The sequence below is a fragment of the Macaca fascicularis genome, chromosome 2 (genome assembly GCF_037993035.2).
Source record: "Macaca fascicularis isolate 582-1 chromosome 2, T2T-MFA8v1.1".
Classification (NCBI taxonomy): domain Eukaryota; kingdom Metazoa; phylum Chordata; class Mammalia; order Primates; family Cercopithecidae; genus Macaca; species Macaca fascicularis.
The window spans coordinates 118,276,139-118,291,474 of NC_088376.1; the positions used below are offsets into that span (position 1 = coordinate 118,276,139).

Below are 15,336 nucleotides of genomic sequence, written 5' to 3' on the forward strand. Positions count from 1 at the left end.
TGCACTCCCACCCGGGTGACAGAGCGAGACTCCATCTCAAAAACCAAACCAAACCAAACCAAAACAAAACAAAACCAAAAAACCCACCAAACCTTTGTTTCTTCAACTGGACGAGAAGTTAATAGTGATTCTAAACTCAAAAATTGCTGTGATGACTAAGTTAATACATCTTTCTAGAATAATCCCTGGCTTGAATTAAATCTTCATGAATATAGCTAATATTATTAATATTAGCACCTTTTTGCTAATGAGAAAACAGGACCAGAGAGGTTAGTTCACTTGCCCAATGTCACACAGTTCCTCAGTGGTAGATATAAAGTGGAAATCCAGGTTGGTCTGTTTTTCTGCTGTGGATGAGAGGCAGTCTAGCACACCTTGTCACTATGTTTTTCTTGTGCTCCAGACTGTGAAAGCACAGTAAATTTTTTTCATGGTTCATTTCTTCTTAGCAACTACCACTCCTGGGTAGATCCAGCTCCCAAGGACACTGGACAATCTAGGAAGTATATTTCCAAATCTGCAAATCATCAACAGAATTAAATCTAAATGTCACATTACATCCTGTCCGATATCTGGTCTTCCCTAAACAGACATAAAACTAAAATCTTTTTGGATTGCTTTGCCATTTTCCAAAGCATTTCCCAGACTCTTTCTTCTATCCTGCCTTCAAAGTCCTGCATTAGGCCCTCTCCCTCAAGGGCAGCTTGGCATGGGCTATGGTTCAACACATGTGGTCTTCAGTCTACTTTTGCAAGACGGGGTTCCTCAGGCATTCTCTGCAACATATGAAGCCCCAGAGGGCTGAAACTCAAGTGCAGGAAGCCAAGGCTCTGAGGGGCACCTGCAGCTCATGAAGTAGGTGGCTGATGCAAGCAAAGGTATGTCCACCCTGCCTCACAAACTCCAGATTGCACAACTGGGAACTGGAGGGAGATAAACTGAGCCCAAATGAAAGGAGCTCTTTATTTAATTTCGTGGAGTAAATTAATCTAATCTTACCTCCCCTAAAAGTGAGATGGATTAAATTCTCAATTGCTTTGAATTAATCTCTAAATTGCTTCAAGAACGTATTTTATAAATAACAAATTCATGGTACATTACATAGAAAACAAGAGACGTTAAAAAAGTCAAACTGGCATTTTTGTATAACTTTGATTTTTTTGTTGATGTCTGTCTTAATCTGCTGCTATAACAGCATATCTGAGACTGGGTAATTTATAAAGAAAATAAATGTACTTGGCTCATGCTTCTGGAGGCTGAGAAGTCCAAGATCAAGGGGCCTTATCTGATGAGGGCCTTCTTGCTGTGTCATCCCATGGCAGATGGGCAAAGACAGGGTGAGAGAGAAGGGGCCAAACTCATCTTTGATCAGGAGCTTACTTCCACAATAAGTAACCCACTCCCATAATAATGACATTAATTTATTCACAAGGGCAGAGCCCTCATGACTTGATCACCTCTTAACGGTCTCACCTCTCAGCATGGTTACATTAGGGATTAAGTTTCCAACACACAAATTTTGGGGGACACATTCAAACCACAGTAATATCACAAAGAATGGCCATAGTTTCCAACAAAGTTATCTGACATTATTTTGGTATAAGTTTTCTGACTCAGAGAATTGTTTTTTCACTGGAGTAAAATTTCAGTGACACTCTATTTGCATAAAATTATTAATAAATACCATCTCTTTGTCAATTAAAATGAAAAATACTGCTGTTACTAGATCAGAGTATTTGATTTTGACAAGACATGTAATGTATACGTTGTCTAGAGGCTAGGAATATATCTATGTGGTTTCTGCACTCAGAAATCAGGGCCATCATAAAGAAGATCACCTTGACAAGCTCCACGGCATGTTTTTATTAGTATTTCCTATGTCTGTGGTATAGGAGGAAAATACACCTATGCCTACAAATCGAATTGCATTGACCTAAAATATTGATTGCATATTAAAAAGTCCAAATTAAAACAAAAGAAAACAAGTTGAATTTACAGACAATTTTCTCAGTCATAGATGGATTCTGTCTTATTTTTATTAGTTGATGTGCGTTTTAACAAACCATTTAAAATTCCTAGTACTATTAAGATGTCTTTTCACATGCCTGTGACATTACCTGGGAGAACTCAGCGACGTGAACGTGAAGCTCTAATATTTTATGATTCAAGAATCCAAAAACAATTTGTTTCCTAAAAACAACCAAAAAAGAGCATGTTTTAAGAATAAATAAATAAATATATAAGTGCATCATTGGGATATTGTATGGTAAAGCTAGCCAGGGCAGATCTTTCTGTGATGTTAATCATTAGTTTCTGATATATCTTGTGATTTTTTAAAACTCATTTTCTTGTATTTAAAATAAACTTATTTAAGACACAAATGTCCTGCTTAAGCTTACGTACTTTGGGTGTTTTCAGTCAAACGTTGCATTATCAAAAATTATTTCTCTATATCTCTGATAGTTCAATCTATTTTTAAAATTGCCTTCCTTGTCTCAGAGAGAAAACTCTTTCTCCTCACATTCCAACAATTGTTCCGTGACAGCTCAGTGTTTGTTGGAGACAGGATAAGGATTCTGATAGATCGACCCGGCTTGTACCTTGCAGTGCAGGCTCTTGCCTGTCTGCTGGGACCTAGGGCCGGTAGAGCTGTAACTGCACAGAGAAGACTGCCTGCTTCTTACAGGCTGGTTTTCAATGTCTGGGAGAGTTTAACTCTGCTCTGCATCTTCTGCCTCAGCTGGAATCCTACGTGTATCCTATCCCATTCCTACCAAACCAGTTTAGAACACCAAACATACCCCCACAGTTTGACCCTTTTTGGCAATCTTAGAAACTTAAGCATAGAGTTCAGAGAAATGTGAGCACCTGTATGAAGGGAAGATGGGTACAAAGGAATGAGTGGGGGTTCCTCTTCACCATCCCTAAAACTGTAGCAGTATTTAGCGGCATCACTGATAAGGCCGGTCTCAGAACTGTGCAAACATCTGCCCTGCCTGGCCTCTCAATGAAAAAGCTTCTACCCCTTAACAGATATTTCCACAAACTCGCTGTCCACCTCCCTGTTACAGGTTAGTAAACCAATCAAGCCTTTTATTTGAAAACATGAGGCGACAACTCCTTAGTTAAATAATAAAGAAAATTCAAGATACCAAACACACGCCGAGGAACGAAATAGCTACATCAGAATAACAGATTCTGAGGCAGCATCAGATTCTTTCTGGGCATGTACGCAGTTTCAATTGAGTGTTCATTTTCCCTGCAACTCAATTTTCCATCCTGAGTTAAATGTCTAAAGGTAGAAGACAGACAAAGAGATGACTTTCCGGGGTTCCTTCTAGCTTCTAGATCTTGGTGCCTAGAGTTTAAATTATTTTGTTCTTAAAGTGGAACAGCTTATATCTAAAACATTAAGTGTATGATACAGCAGAAGAGTTAATAGTCCTTGAATTTATTACCTCCTTCCCCCTTTCAAGAAATATCTGACATTCTCTTCCAGAGCAGGGGTAATAACCTCATTCCTCTCAGGATCCACAGTGCTAGGCTTAAAGTAGGGGTCTAGCATATCCTGAACTGACTTGAAATCACACATTTGGATCACTTAATAGTTAAGTTCCTTACAAACCTTAAGCATCCAAAGAGGGCTGAGGATACATGTTTGAAATAGATTATTTTTAAACGATGTAGATCTATGCATCCTGATGCAGATAGATCTCTAAGAGATCTGGAGGAAAAGAAAGTATGGAACAATACTTTCATCATATGATTCGGATTATGTTGTTTAAAAGAGAAGTAACGCCAAACTATTTGTTCCTTTAGGTCTGTATCTCTGGATGCAGATGTATTAGAAAAGCAGCAACAACAGGAACGCTATCCAACGCACTGACGGCAGCCTCTAGGAGAGGATGGACTTGGAACTTCATCTGACCTTTGTGTTTTTAACAACCAAAATTTATTAATTCAGGACTTGTGTTTCTAAAAGTAAGCAAAACGAAAAAAGGAGGTATAACAAATTTCTTATCACCAAGAGAATTCAGAAAAAAATAAGTAGATAGGTCAATGTTACATAGTTTATGAAAGCAAGGTGGAAATGCATAAAATCAGAGTGCCGTGGAAAGAATAATGTTGGGGCATTTTTCAAATGCATCTTGTTCTAATGTACTCTGAAAGGTGGTATAAATTAGCAGAAGTCACCCTAATGCACAGCAAATGCAAAAGTAGTGGCATTTGAAGGAATCACTTATTTTAAAAACAAATCTTAAAGGAACACGTTTAAACAGAAGTTAATGTAGATGTGTATTTACATTGAAAAATAATTTTCATTTTTGAAATACATTTCCTTTTTGGAATTTAATAAGCAGGTGAAAGGGATTTAGACTACAAAAGGAAAATTCAACTTAAGTTTTAAAACATTTGATGTTAATGGTTTTTGTGGGGATTTGAAAATTATCTAAAGATTTTGATGAAAATCTCTCCACATGAATATTTAACAAAACATCTACAAAGAGAAATTTTGTCTTGGTTGAAACTGGAATTTTTCCACTCACTCTATCAATATCTTTTTTCTTTATGATTTTGTTTAATTAGTATAATATTATTTTATTGTGAAACATTTCATGGCCACTGCAGAAAATCAGAAAGTACAAAAAGCAAAAAGGAAAAAATGAAAATATTCATAATTTAACCAGAAATAATTATCTTGGATTATGTTTTTGCTAACCCTCTTATGCATGTATGTATTCACATTAAAAATGATATTTTTCAAAAACAATTTTAACTTAATGCATTGGAACATTTTTCGTGCTATTGATTATTAAATATTTTAAAACTTGGAGACAAGAAGGCATCCTGTTTATCAAAGTTCTCAATTCACTCAATAAAAATTCACTCAATAAAAATCATTTGTAATCTCAAATCACTCACTTCATTTGATCCTCCCAAAATCTGGTGAGGGAGGAGGTGCAGGCACAGTTGCAGGGAATAGAGCCAGAACTGTTAACACTCCTGGTGAGACAGCAAAGTCAGAGAGTGTCCACCAAGTGTCACTTGGACACAAAGCGTCCAAGTTCATAATCAGCTGGTGAGTAAAGGAGACAGGACCTGACCCCAGACCTCCTAATAGTAAATCCCAAATCCCCCCTTCTGGACTATCACACTGCCATGGCTTTCTCCCCTGTACCATTCAGGATTCTGTCCAAATGGAATCTCCTCAAAACCCCTTTCCTTTCTCACCTTGTTCCTTGCTGTGTCTGTGAGGACCATGACACCAACTTGGTTTCCACCTGTAGCCCAGCACCAAGCACAGCATCCGGTACATAGTAAATGCTCAACGAAGGTTTGCTGATTGAAGACTACTCCATGGCGCCACTGGCTCTCAACACGACCACAGTTTGGAGAGTTGTCAAAAGAGATGACGAACATAGGCTCTGACAAGCTGGCATATCTGTTTAGGTTAATCTGAGTAAACAGACTGAATCAATGTACTGGTTGGATTAAATTAAGTTCCCTATTTTCATCTCTGGGGAAAATCAATAAAACAAAAGAAGATTGTGAGAAGCAGATAAAACAACCATTATTGAACTAAAAATCCCCAAAATAACGCAGCTGATTTTTCTTAAAGTCTGTTTTAGTGAAGAAGCAAAAAGTTAATCAGTACTTTTATACGATCTAAATAACCAAATGACAGAATAACCAGACTCTTGTCACTTCCTAATCAGCTATTTCTATGTGTGTGATAGAAAATATTGGAGTACATCTTTGCAGTTTATTTATTATTAATTACTGTCCTTATAAGAATGGACCAATAGGAAGGCCCCCTAGTGGTGAGTTACCGATTACATCGCTTTTTGGTTGGCACATTGAAAATTTTTAACTAAAAACAGTCCTGTACACGGCTGCATTTCTGTTTAAGCAGTATTTGTTAAAAGCACTTTTTTTAAAAAAGAAACAAGCTTTTCTCACAAATGTCTAAAAAGTTCTACCTTTGAAACATTTAGTCTAAGAATTCTTCGTCTTTCTCATGTTTACAAGCATAAGTAGTTCCTATATAAAGCTAAAGGAGGGCAAAACTGCATTTCTCTGTCTATCTTCTTGACTACTTGGTCTATTTTAAACTTTTTCTTTTTTCTAACTATTTTCCCCAGTAATATTCACCCAAAGAAATGTGTAGGCACAGTATATTACTATATATTTCATACTGAAATGTCTTTATTAATAACTTTTCTCCAACTTAAGTTAGTCTCACTAGAATAGTAGTATAGCTTTAAGTTGATACATTTGAAAATAATTTATTTGAATATATGTTTATTTAAAACAATAACTGGCTTCATTTTCAAAAATACATGTACAATTTAAATACTGTTGGGGCAAATGTGATGTCACCAGGAATTATAATACTGAAAGAAGTTAGTTCTCAAATCTTAAAAACAAAGCAACAAAAACTCAACTTACAGTTTTTAAAAATATAAGATATTTTTACTTTGAAAAATAATGTCAAACTGTATACATTTTAAATATATTTAATTAATATTTATTCTAAAACCCATTTTCTTGAAAATGGAATGTAATATCTAAAGTCTTTCCTGTAAGGATAATTATTGTTTTCTGCATTGAGTGGAAACATTTTAATGATCCTTTTAAAGGATGCAGTAAAAACAAAACACGCAGCCTTCAACTGATTCCACCTTTGTATAAAGTAACTCTTCTTTTGAGATTCACATTTCATCTGCAGACTGATATGATGCCATGGCATTTCAGGAAATGTAAACACAAACAAAAGATAGTAATGAAAAATGAGCGACTGCTGGGTTTTATTTTGTTATTCTAGTACTCTTCCTCCAGTTTACGCAGCTTATTTTCACTAAACTTTGTTATCTCGTTTTGCGTATTGTATTCCCTTCAATAAATGAGTGGTTTTGATCATTTTTCAAAAATGAAAACGCACATAGGCCATGTATACTCATATTTTTCTGAACCTGGACAGAACTATGCCAAAGAAAAGAGAACACATCTTTCTCTTTCCAAAACATAGCTGTGTTTCATTGCTAAATTTTTATACATCATAATTTCTAGAGACCTCTTCGTAAATTGTCATCAGCAGAAGGTCATTCTGGCCATTTGAATTATTGTGAGATTTTTCATGTACACAAAAAATAGAAAAAGGCTTCCCATTCAGGTATTTCAGTCGCTTTCCTAGTTTTGGTTGATATGATATATTTAACATTGGGGCCATTTAGAGATCACTTGTGACTCAATTAAGGCAAGAATGAAAAACATTTCTTTAAAAGTTCCTTGAACTCTTAAATGGTATTCCTATCTCCTCCTTCTCCCCTTGCCCTTTTGTAGGAGATGGCATGTTACTATGAAATATTACTGCCTTGCTTTGGCAACTTTATTTTGGGCTTTAGTTGTGGAGGAAGTGGAAAATTTTAAATATTCTAACCAAATGGATTAAAGAGATCACCTCTGTGCTTCCTTTGCCTGGGGTAAAAGGTCAACTCTCACTCACTTCCAATCTCCTACTTTCCCCCAGCCAGTCGGCAGTCCCCATGCCATGTTGCATGTATGGACGACAGGCCTTGAGGTCTTTTCTGTTAGAATATATAATCGCCCAGAGTTAGAAGTGGAAAATGGAAGCCTCTGATCATATGCTCATAAAAGGCAATTTCAGTGTCAGACCAGTGGACTGAATAAATATAGAAAGGATTTATTATGAAGTTCTGTAGTGATGCTGGCACCAGCAGCAAACTGCTGGGCAACATTCTGTAGCCAAAATCCAGGAACAAGCACAAACATTGAACCACTGTGTTCTCAGTAACAATAAGGAGAGTGGCTTTATGATTGGCTGGCATGGCCACAAAAGACACATGCTGGCATGTTTCAGGACATAAATGATGGACCTGCTGCTGGGAGTTTATAATTATTTAATCAAACCCAGACTGCAGGACCTGGAGACACATTGTTGTCCTCCCAAGAGTGGAAAAAGGACAGAACTCAAACATTGACAGGCTCCAGGGGGACCTGGAGGGGTCTGGGATTGTGGAGGTGTGTGCTTTCCCTGGCCAGCCAGAGACCAGCCCAGGCCCAATAAAGGGTCACTTCCCTTGGGCTACATCTCCCTTGCAGCCAGAGCTGGTAGGAGCTGAGTTACCCATCATCCTCTTGATGTGCTGATGGAAGTGGAATTAATTATATCTCCTTTCATGGAAGGAAACTTATGTCCTGCTCTGAACAGGAAACCACTCATTTGATCCAACTCTTTCTCCAGCACACACACACACACACGCGCGCGCGCGCACGCACACACACACACACACACACACACACACTTACAAAGGACTCCTGCCAGCTGCTTGCATTGTGTGTACATAGTTTTAAATCCTTGAAGACTAAAAAGCTCCACTCCATTCAACCCTCATCCCTGCATTTGGAGAGTAACATGATGGACATGCTGTGGTCATGAAACATCCCATGGCACTGGATGTTTAGGGACGGGAGTCTGGGGTGCAACTGGACTTTGTGCTCCAAATCAGCCTACAATTCCATCCCAGCCTTATGGAAAAAGAAAGTTGGGGATGGGGATGGGATTGAGGCTTTCACAAGCAATGATTGTGCGTTTTGGTGGAAAGAGAACAAATTACTAAATTAGATTAGCATTATATTTCATTCCTAGCCCCTAAGAGATTTAGAAATTTAAATAAGGTACTCTATTGAATTCGGTTGTTACATGTAAACTTTAAGTTTCTATTTTAATGCCGCAAGAAATAGTGCATGAACTGATGATGTCATGAGGGCATGGATTTTTTTAAGGGATATTAAGTTAAAGCAAACTGGCATTAGAGAAAATGAATTCAATGTAATCTTGATGTAACTAATCAAAGTACCAATTCTTTTATTTCTCTTTCTGTACAGAAATGCTTTAAAGAGTGGCTACTACCAGCCAAGCAAACAGGAATTCCTCCCTATTTCTTCCTCTTTGCAATCCTATGTGTAATCTTCACACTTGGGATACTATAAAACATTTACCGTTATCCAAATCGATATTTTTTTCTCTAAATATGATTTTTTTCTTTAAGTAACTATGAACATTGTACAAGTGGCACATGGATACATTTTCATTGTAAATAAAATGGTGAAAGAAGTGAGAGCCCCCTCATTGCCCCACTTTGTGGTTCTACTCCCTAACCCCAGAGGTAGCCATCATAATAGATTGGGTGTGTAGATTTCTTTCCCCCATATGTTCGTTCTTTCAAAGGAACAAATTTCAAAAACAAAGTATGGAAAATATTTAACCTTCTGCCACGATTATTAGGTTTTGATGTTTAAGAGGGAAAAATGCCCAAACACATAAAAGTGGAAAATCCCCAAACAATTTGGTAAGATATGCATTGTAGATTTCTTCATTCTGAGAAGTCCTCCAAAGGTTTGACAGACATACTTTTGAACATATGTAAAGACATCTCCACTTTTAGAAAATAAACTAAAAATGAGGTCGATTAAAAAAAAAAATACAAAATCTTTTATCAGTTTCCAAAGGAGGGAAAAAGAATCAGAAGGAAAAAAATTAAACCATATTTCAACTACTCATGTCTTATGTTCAACCAGTTTTGTCTTTTTTTTTTTTTTTTTTTTTTTTTCTGCAGTGCACTGGCATAATTCTCAAACAGCTTCAGGAGTTTGGGGATTTTAAACACAGTCTCTTGCCATGATATAAATGTACATTTTAAAAATTGTTTGTTTTTAGCTGGCATTTTAACAGAATAATAATCTTCCTTTATTCCTTCTTTATATACCTTCAGTAATGCTAAAATAGTGTATATAGCAACTATAATTAAACAAAGATGTGGACTTATTTTATAGGTTGCAGTCAACGTTCTAATTTTGTTTTATAAATGAATTAAGAGGAATTTAAGCTAGCAAAAGAGGTTGAGATGATGGTAATGAACAGTCTGCTTAAGTATAAAATGATCAAGCAAACACAGTAACGAAATTATCCAGAGCATCTTGAATCTTCCCTTTGATGCCCTATGAAGATCCATGGGAATTTCCGTGCTCATGTTGCAAGCACCTCCCCTGACTAATAACGTATTGTTTACAGTTGCTAGCCTGTGCTGAATTTCTGTAAGGGCATTAATTATCAAGAATGCCATTTTCTATTGCCTGTCTGAGTAAGCTCAGAAACAGGACGACATTTTAAATACACCTTTAGGCTATACTCTGTCTTCGCATGATGCTAAATTCAGAGAACAAAGGACAAACCAAACTAAAAAACCACCAAGCCATTTCCTTGGCACCACATAGTCAACTAACCCAGCCAAAGTATGGAAGGCTCACGTTTTATTTGTTGTGTGTGTGTGTGTGTGTGTGTGTGTGTGTGTTTTTAAATGAGATCCAGAGAGAGAGAGAAAGAGAAAAGAGAGAAAATTCTGTAGCAAGAAGACACATGGTAATTCTACTTAGAGGGTGCTGTGGGTGAAATGAAATACCCAGTCCTTGCCCATGAAGAATACACAGCCTGGTACAGAAGACTAGATAAATTGCATAAGATGAAAACATAATTCTGACCACAGTCAATAGAATGAGATTCATACAGTAAAGTTCTAAAGAAACTTCATGGAAAGAACTATTTCCATGGTGTGTGTGTGTGTGTGTGTGTCTGTTGTGCTGTCTGTCCATCTTTAACAGGAAAATGGAATTGAGTGATAGTTCAGTGATTTTCAACTCAGCCATTTTTCTTATTTTAAAGAAAGGTTTCTCTAAATATTAACAGCTTCATTAAACACATTCCCTCAATAAGCATTTCTTCAACAATTGTAATGTTCCAGCAATATATTGGTGAGAGAAGTAACAATAATCAATAGGACAGGTACAGTTTGAAGGACATTTGATAGAAAAGGAATATGAGGCCCAGTATAACATGTTCTGACAATAATAATTTTAATCTGGAAATCTTCCTATGCATTATTAGTGTTGCAGGGGAGTTTGAAAATAAGAGGGCAGTACAGAGATGGAGAGGGCTCACTCATCAAGTTTGGGAGGCAGAAGGTAACAGAGGGGGACACTCGAACATGGCAGTAAGTGCAGGAACTCTTACAGGTGGACAGGAGTTATCAAGGGAAGGGACGAGGGGAGGAGCTAAGCTGGGGCACATGTAGAGGAAGTCCAATACTCACATCAATGGGAAATAATGTTTGACCAGTGTTATTGTTTTGTTTGCTTGCACAGCATAAGTCGTACTTCTTTGTCCTTTTCTGGAAATCATGAATGTGAATGTCATTTGCAGCATGCATTTGTATAGCGGATGGAAGTTCTCCATGGACCAGGCTTTCTCCAAGGTAAATCACTGCTATAACACCAGGATAGACAACCACATCTGGCTCTGAATGGGTGTCAGTAAATATAAATGTGGAAGTGTATCCACCGAGTACAGTCAAAATGTGATTCCCTTTAGTTTGAATTCATTGTTGCTGAGTTTACTGAAGTAAAGGGAAAGAATTCTCTACAATTTTCTATTCTGGTACCACAGGAAGTAATTAAAACCCCTACTTGAGGGGAATGTCTGTTTTGGGCCTTGATCTTGTCATGTTGTTGCGTAAAAAGAGTTTGGCGTCAGGATGAATTTCAGAGGCCACAGGCCAGTGAGTGTATCCAGTCCTGTTGTTGGCCCTACCTTAGGTGGGTGAACACATCTGCGGAGGTGTCAGTGGGTTCTTTAATATCACCGGGCTTTTCCTCAAATGGAGAGAGACTTGTTGAAAAAGATAAGAAATGTTTTTGTAAAATTCGCCTAAATGTGGCTCCTTTCTTTATTAGAAATATAGTAGTTTCATTTCAAAGGAGAAAACTCTGTTGCCTGTTCTTCAGTGTTGAACAGCTGAGGTGGCATTTATGGGTTCTAGATCAATATTATAAAGTTAAACATGAACGCTGATCGTCTTCTTTTAGCTTTAACCAACCAGTGTAGCTAATTGGCTGAACTAGACTTTGCACTGAGTTTCTTTTGAGTTAAAGGAGAGCCGGGTGAATCTTCCCAAGAGAAGAACATCTCAGATTTCTGCCCAAACTCTGACCTACCTCATTGCTGGAGGCTATTAAAAGAATAGAAAATTTCAACTTTTATAGCATGAACTTCCTTTAGGGCTTCCAGTAAGACTTCTGTGCAATACCAGCCATAAAGGAGAAGGGGAAGGAAATTGGAAAATAAGGGCTAAGAAACTAGATAGGGGATGGCAAGTAAATATCAACTCTGATTGATTAATGGTTGCTGCTAGGAGCACTGGGTGGGAAGGATCAGAAAGTTGCATCTGGGGTCATTGGAAAGAGCACCATGATTGATGATCACTGTCTGCCTTAGCTACAGAGCGGGATATAGGCCCGGATGCAATGACTTGCCCTCACCAATAGTTGATAACATCCCTCTGACTCACACGTCCTATGAGTCTACATAGGCAGAATTTTCATTTAGAAATAATAGATACTTTTTCAAAGATATAAGGATATCAAAGATTGCAGATTATAGAAAATTAGTGGCCCAGACCAAGCCCTTTCTTTAAGACTGCTGAGTCTACTGGGGAGGCCAATAAGCACGTAACTAAATAGACTAGAAGACCAAATATAGGGGTCCAAAAGTGACTAATTCTAAGTAGGTTTGGATGTGGTTTGTCCCTGCCAAAACTCATGTCGAAATTTAATGGCCAATGTAGTGCTGTTGGGAGGTGGTACCTTTAAGAGGTGATTAGGTTTTTTTTTGTTTTGTTTTGGTTTTTGTTTTTGTTTTTTTGTTTTTTTGAGACAGAGTCTCTCTCTGTCTCCAGGCTGGAGTGCAGTGGTGCAATCTCGGCTCACTGCAACCTCTGCCTCCCGGGTTCAAGCGATTCTCCGGCCTCAGCCTCCCAAGTAGCTGGGACTACAGGCGCATGCCACCACGCCTGGCTAATTTTTGTATTTTTAGTAGAGACAGGGTTTCACCATGTTGGCCAGGATGTTCTCAATCTCTTGACCTCGTGATCCGCCCACCTCGACCTCCCAAAGTACTGGAATTACAGGCATGAACCACCGAGCCCAGCCGGTGATTAGGTTTTTAAGATGGATTTCTTGAGAGGCTGGGTTAGTTTTCCTGGGAATCGATTTGTTCTCATGAGAGACAGAGCTTCTCCTTTCTTCTGCTTTCTGCCATGAGTTGAAGCAGCTTGAGGCCCTCACCAGATGGGCTGCCAGATCTTGGACTTCCCAAACTCCAGAACCATGAATGAAATAAGCCTCTTTTCTTTAGAAATTACACAATCTTACATATTCTGTTATAGTAACAAAAATGGACTAAGGGAGCATGGGGAAAATGTTCTGGAAAGGAGGGAATCAGAACTTGGCTTTAAAGGTTGAATAGTGGTCCAAAAGGCACAAGGGACAGAATTCCCTGCAGCAGGAACCCAGATGAGCAAAGGCCCTGAGATGGAGAAGGTCATGGTACATTTGGAGTCCTGAATTTGCTGGAGCAGCAGAAGAAAACAGTGAAGTCTTGGAGGGACAATGGAGGTGGAAGAGGGAGCTGCAAACATAGCCAGGACCTTAAGAACTACAAGAATTTGAATTTTATTCTCTAGGCAATGGGGAGCCATGGAAATCTTTGAAGCAGAGGAGTGTTCTACTCAGAACTGTTCTATTAAATGATTATTGTGCAGCGGGGTGGAAGCTGGATTAGCAGGAGAAACCCTGGAGACAAGGAAATTCAATTTAAAGTCTACTGCAAGAGGTAAGGAGGGCTTGACCAAGGTCAGGGTCAGACGCTCTAGAAAGAGGAGGTTGGGTACATGCCCCTGTGGGAGGGGAAGCTAGGGCAGCAGTGGCAGCCATCTCTTGTGTTCCAGGCCAGCAGGGTCTCTCTGTCAGTCCCAGACCCACACTGTGCTTCAGTAGGGGGCAGGAGGGCAAGGGATCTTGCTCTGGGGGAACAGGTCAGCAGGCTTCTGTTCTGAGAAAAATATGGTGACCTTTATCTTTTTCCTAGCGCCTTGGCACCAACATGACCCTGACCGACATTTTCCTTTTTAGTCATGGCTGTACTTTTCCATTTAAATAAGATGCAAGCCCAGCTCCATGGGGATTCCAGGGAGTCTGGAAAGGTGAAGTCATCTCCTGCCTTAGGATACAGCAGGCACATTATTGCTCTGTTTTCAATCCTAGAATCTGGAAGTTGGGGAGGATCTTAAACATCCCATCTGACTTCCCTTGGGCAAGAAAGAAAAGTATGCAAACAGACCATCAACAGTGCCAATGGGCCTCTGGTGGTGAGGAAGACACAGAGGTTTGATGTGGGGAGCAGGGGAATAAAACTTCATGCTCTGTCCGTACTGTGGCTGTCCTTAAACCACAGCTACAACAAAGAAGCCCATGTTTATTAGGCTGTATTTGGGGAGGGAAGCAAATTGGCACTGGATTGTCTCAGACCAATAAAATATTAAATTACTATAGAAATAATACCTTGTCATGAAAGGCATCCCCTTTCATGTTAATACTTGCGTATCAAATTAGGCTAATGCTCTATTAGGCTGTTACAATACTGTGCTGATCTGGAGAGTGAATGAACTTAGATATGCATATTAGTATTTAGCTAAAGTAATACAACCCACAGCCAAATGCTCCACTAACTATGAGCCTGATGTTCCTAACATGGTTGTAATTTACTGCAAATGTCTCCTCCAAGTCAGTGTCCTTAGGAATTTTTATTGTCATAGTCCCTCAGTGTCAGGTCTTCCTGCTGTTGACTTAAATCATGGACATTTTAATCTATATTCAGATTCAAAATTAAACACATTTTGTAGCATGCTCAGATGGTTCTGATGTTGTACAAGGGAATGTCTTTATTCCTTTGAGACATCTGGAGCTGGCCACCAGTCCATGTGGCCAATCCCTTTCTTGCCCTGTCCAGATGTTCCGCCTTAAAGAGTGTTGCTATGTCTGAAGCACACCAGCCTGATTCAGGAGCTTAGTATGTGGAAAGAGTCAAAAGGTCTCTTTTCACAGATCCGTTGTTCACTGCCCCTTTCCCGAAGAACAGGGAAAGGCTATGAGGAGGATAGAGTGACTGAGCCTGTCTCTCTGTCTCACTCACAGATGTGGATATCCATCTAGGCTTTCTTTTCTAAGCCCTCTGCAATCCATCCTGGGGTGGGGGTATTTGTAGTACAAGGACATTATTCTGAAATCTGTCAGTCTTCATGTTAAGTGGATTCTGATATGTTCACGCCTTGCTTATTTTAAAGTAAATTTATGTGTGGTCATAAGAGTGTTCTGAGACAGGGAGATTACTCCCGGAGCCATTCACTCTCTCAGAATGAATGG

At 38.7% G+C, this 15,336-nt stretch overlaps 1 long non-coding RNA gene across 1 annotated transcript; it reads left to right on the forward strand.

The window, feature by feature from the left end:
- The first annotated feature begins 2,827 nt into the window (after positions 1-2,827).
- Positions 2,828-13,717, forward strand: LOC123571696 (uncharacterized). The gene is made up of 3 exons (XR_006695913.2): positions 2,828-3,071; positions 11,224-11,333; positions 13,599-13,717. It is a non-coding gene; the product is annotated as an uncharacterized lncRNA (long non-coding RNA).
- Positions 13,718-15,336: the final 1,619 nt, after the last annotated feature.